The 5,318-nt window shown below is 43.3% G+C and overlaps 1 pseudogene; it reads left to right on the forward strand.

Moving 5' to 3' along the window:
* The first annotated feature begins 1,263 nt into the window (after nucleotides 1-1,263).
* Nucleotides 1,264-2,332, forward strand: LOC103607116 (annotated as a pseudogene).
* Nucleotides 2,333-5,318: the final 2,986 nt, after the last annotated feature.

Below are 5,318 nucleotides of genomic sequence, written 5' to 3' on the forward strand. Positions count from 1 at the left end.
TGTGCAATAGCCAAGAGTTGGAACCAACCCAAATGTCCATCATCAGATGACTGGATACGGAAAATGTGGTATATCTACACAATGGAATACTACTCAGCTATAAAAACGAATGAAATACTTCCATTTGCAACAACATGGATGGACCTTGAGAGAATAGTATTAAGTGAAACGAGTCAGGCAGAGAAAAAGAAATACCACATGTTCTCACTTATTGGTGGGAGCTAAAAATACACTAATAAATTCACTCACACACACACACACACACACACACAAACAAAAAAAAAACGGGGGGGGGAGAAGATATAACAACTACAATTTCTTTGAAGGTGTTACAACAAGCAAACGGAAAGGACATTCTTGGGTGGGAGGGGGAGAGCGAGGAGGGAGGGAGGTTTCAGTGATAGGTCATAATAATCAACCACATTGTATATTGACAAAATGAAATAAATAAATAAATAAATAAATAAATAAATAAAGTTTTCTCAGGACACTGCACTTAGATTTTGTAGAATCAGCAACTCTCTTTATATTGCACTTGATTATGAATATAATAATATTGTGAATATAACAATATATCTTGATTTTTTTTTTCCTTTTTTTTGTCTTTTTTCGTGACCGGCAATGGGATCGCAACCCTTGGCGCCGCACCCACACCTCGCTCAGCCAGTGAGCGGCTGGTCTGTATGTGGGATCCGAACCCTCTGCGGGAGCGCCGCCGTGCTCCCAAGCGGTGCACTGTAGCAGTGCGCCACTGGGCCGGCCCTATATCTTGATTTTTATATATTTAATTAAATGCATCATTTAATTATGAGTTTTACGGACATGAAAGGTTTCGGAGGGGGAAATACAAGTAAGTCTGGGTAAACACAAACTTAATTATTATAGTGGAACTGCCCAGGTATGCTGGGAGTAACCTATAAGCCTTGAGTCATCAGTATATTGTGGGCATTAAAATGTCAGAATGTTTTGTAGAAGAAATGGAGAGTGTCATTTAATCTGACAGACATTTTAAGAACCAACTAGTTAGATGAGTCTCTCTCTCTCTTTCACATAAACACACACACACATTTGTTTTATATATACATATATGTTTTATATTTATGTTGTATTTGTACGTAATTGTGACTTATAGAGTGCAATAATAAGTGAAGATGAGAAGGAAGAACAAGACTGGGTGGGATTGGGGAGGGAGAGAGGTATTGAGCAGGGCCTTGGCAAATTCTTGTTCCACCGGGCCCCCAGCTTGGGGTGCCTTCATTCCCCATGACCTGACACCTGCCTTCGGACTTTGCCTTCTGGCCCCCGCTGGGAGGTGGAAGCGATGGGCCAGGAGAGCCAGATCCAAGCTGCGTTGACCCTGAGACCTAGCTAAGCTTCCAAGGCCCTCCTGGTGGGCCAGGCATCAGGCTAGGCTCTGAGGTGTGGCTGATTCCCCTGCGTCCCCCACCATATGAGTTCTGTGGAGGGATGGCTTACTGTGGGCCTCAGGTTGGAGTGTCAAGGCAGTCTGTAGACCCCTCAGCCCGAGGGCGAAGCGGGATCGAGGGGTGGAGAGCAACTCGGAGGGGGCCTCCCCCGAGCCCTGCACTGCCGCTCTTGGTGTCGCGAAGCTGGAGGAGAAGCTGTAGCAAAACCCTGAGAAGTCCCAGGACATCAAGGCTCTGCAGAAAGAATTTGAGCAATTCGTCAAGCTCCTGAAACAGAAGAGAATCACCTTAGGATACATCCAGGCTGATGTAGGGCTCACCCGGGGGGCGGGGGGGTTCTCTTTGGGAAGGTGTTCGGCCAAACCACCGTCTGCCGCTTTGAGGCTCTGCATCTGCAGCTCAGCTTCAGGAACGTGTGTAAGCTGCGTCCCCTGCTGCAGAAGTGGGTGGAGGTAGCGGACAGCAGCGAGAATCTTCAGGAGATAGGCAAGGCCGAGACCCTCGCGCAGGCCCGAAAGAGAAAGCGAACGAATATGGGGAACCGACTGAGAGGCAACCTGGCGACCTTGTTCCTTCAGTGCCCGAAACCCAGGCTGCAGCACATGAGCCACGCTGCCCAGCAGCTTGCCTGGAGAAGGACGCGGTCTCACTGTGAGTCTGCAACTGGCTCCAGAAGGGCAAACGGTCAAGCAGTGGCTATTCACAGTGAAAGGATTTTTTGAGGTTGTGGGGTCTCCTTTCTTAGGGGTACCGGTATCCTTTCTTCTGACCAGGGCCTCACTTGGGTACCCCAGGCTACGGGAGCCCTCACTTCACTACGCTCTACTCCTTGGTCTCTTTCCCATAGGGGGAAGCCTTTGCCCCGTCTCTTAACCACTCTGGGCTCTCCCATGCGTTCAAACTGAGGTGTCTGCCCTTCCTAGGAAAGGGGCGAAGCCAGGGAAGGAGAACCTGGAGTATGTGCCTGGGCTTTTGGGAGTAAATTCTTCATTCATTAAGGAAGAAATTGGGAACACAAAGGGCGAGGCCTGGGAACTTTGGAGGGACTGATCGGAGATATTGTGTGATAAATCAAGGTAATAAGTATGAAGCTTATTTCTCACATCAGTTATGCTTTTGATTTTAATCCCCATATCACTCATCACTTAAACCTGGGACATAGTAGGAAAACAAACAAGCAAGCAAGCAAACAAAACAGAGAACAGGGCCCGGAGTGGTCTTATGTGACCAGGACTGTATGACCAGGACCGTGGTGGAACTGGATACCTCTCACTTGCATTTTCCTGATGTAATTGATACACTATATGTTGGACCACTTACACCTTCTCCCTCAGTCCCTAAACTATCTGTTATTCTCCCCAGCATTTTTCTTCTACCATATCTTTAGCCCTCCAGGAAAAGAAAATTCCACAATGGCTTTCGAGAACATCTAGCCTAGCCTACAACTGGATGCACCTTAGGCCAGTGTGGTAATAACCATCCACAGTCTTACTGTTGAAAAAAATAAATAAAATAATTTGTGGCTGCAGAGATGTTTCACATGGCTCAGCAAAAATTTTCATAACTTATTAACCTTGGGAATCACTGAATTACATAATGGTTCTTTTTCAAAACATATATCATTTAATCAAATATCATATTTAACCAAATTACATAAGACACCACCAAGAAATTCCGTGATGCAATATATCTGAGTAACTAGTATAACTTGAAAATCTTAGGACCCTCAAACTGGGGAATTTTTTTTCCAAATTGATACTGGCATATAGGGTTTAAATGTAAACCAAAATCCTTTAATCAAGGGAAAACTAAAATAAAATAATAGAGTAAGCACAGTCTTCTTTATTAGTCATACATACAGTGCAGAGTATTTGCTATGGACTGAAAGTTTGTGTCTTTCCAAAATTCATATGTTGATATCCTAATATCCAAGGTAGGATAGGAGGTAGGGGCTTTTGGGCAGTGATTAGGTCATGAGAACCAAATGGAATTAGTGCCCTTATAAAATAAACCCAACAGAGCTTATTTGCCCTTTCTGCCCTGGGAGGGACACAGTGAGAAGGCACCATCTATGAGAAAGTGGGTCCTCACCAGACAGTGAATCTTCTGGTACCTTGTTCTTGCACTTTTCAGCCTCCAGAACTGTGAAAAATAAGCTTCTGTTGTTTATAAGCTGCCTGGTTTATGGTATTTTGTTATAGCAGCGCAAACATTATAAGACAGTACTTAAAAGAACCAGTACTTACAGGAGAGACTAACATAACAGTGATATTGGGTTATAGCTTTGATTGTTTAAAGGTTTTGCATAGACTGTATTAATGAAAAGGTCAGATTGATATATTTAATTAATGTAAATATTAATTATAGTTAGTAAAAGTGTGCTTTTGTATTTCCACAATGGATCCCTAGCAATTTCTTTTACTGTACTGAAACATTTTTTTCTCTATCAAACTGTGCAAAAGGTGTTTGTTACACACTTGGCCCTTTTCCTCCATTATAAACTTCAGTGGACTGTGTAATCCCATTATCTAAACAGGTCTTATTTTTACCATTCCCTCCTTCTACACCCCAACTCACCTTCCCACCTCTTCAACGTTTACATAACTTCCATATCTCCCATTCTCATAAAACACTGACTCTGCTGCTGCAAAAATTAAATGTTTACCTGGATTAAGTGCATCTGCTTTGGTCATTATCAATATCATTTATTTATTAATTTCTTTTTTAAAACTCGTGCTCTTTGATTTTTAATTTAAAATTATTGGATATTGTGTGATAAATCAAGGTAGTAAGTATGAAACCTATTTCTCATATCTGTGTTAAGTTACAGTGGGTTTTATGTTCTGGAGACATATATTTTATGGCCACCACAGCCCCTTGAACATGACCTGCTGACCCTATAGCTGAACCATGTGCTTGGTCACATCGAAGCCAGCGCCAGCAGGAAGCTTCTATCCAGACGTTCATCTGGGGTTGCTCCAGTCTACACTTGACCTTCTCATTTGGTTGGTCTTCCTTAGCTGCAGATTCCTAAAATTCTACTTCAGATTTTGATAGTTGCGTTTGCTGCCTTCACTTCTGTCAAACATTTCTGAATTCTCTTTGGTCTATGAAACTTCAATTTTTCACCCAGCTCATTACTCAGCTTTCCCTGACTTTGGATTCTTTCCTTATTACAAATTTTCTTTCCATTCTTGTCCTTAAGTTCTGTTAAGTAGAAGTCCACCAGACAGGCTAGAGATGGGGTAAGAGATAGGAAGAGATCTGGAAATAAAGCAAAATTATTCAGAATATCCTTCAAATATCCCCTCATGCTTTTAGAAGCTTTCCCAGATAGGCCCTGTGAGCTCGTGCACACACGATATTCGTTTTATATTTCAATACTGCTTCTTAAACCCTCTGCCACTCTGCATTATAGTTTATGTGTATGTGTTTGGTGGTGTGAGGCAGGGGTTAAAGGGCTGCCACTAGAGACTGTGAGTTCTTGTAGATAGAGACTTCTTCATTTTTGCTTACCCTACTGATAAGAGTTTGGATGTGTCATCCCTGCCAAAACTCATGTGGAAATCTGATCTGCAACGTGGCAGTGCTGGAAGCTGTTTGAGTCATGGAGGCGGATCCCTCATGAATGGATTAACGCTCTCCTTGGGGGAGGAGGGAGTAATGAGTGAGTTCTCGGTGGATTAGTTCCCACAAGAGCTGGTTGTTTGAAAGAAGCTGGCACTTCCTCTCTCTCTCTTGCTTCCTCTCTCCATGTGATCTGCTTGTACCCGCCAGCTGCTGCCACTTTCCACCATAAGTAGAAGCAGCCTGAAGCCCATGCCAGACGCAGCTGTCCCAGAATCATAAGCCAAATAAACCTCTTTTCCTTATAAATTACCCAGTCTCAGG

This window comes from Galeopterus variegatus, unplaced genomic scaffold (genome assembly GCF_000696425.1).
Source record: "Galeopterus variegatus unplaced genomic scaffold, G_variegatus-3.0.2 Scaffold7137, whole genome shotgun sequence".
In the NCBI taxonomy this organism is placed as follows: domain Eukaryota; kingdom Metazoa; phylum Chordata; class Mammalia; order Dermoptera; family Cynocephalidae; genus Galeopterus; species Galeopterus variegatus.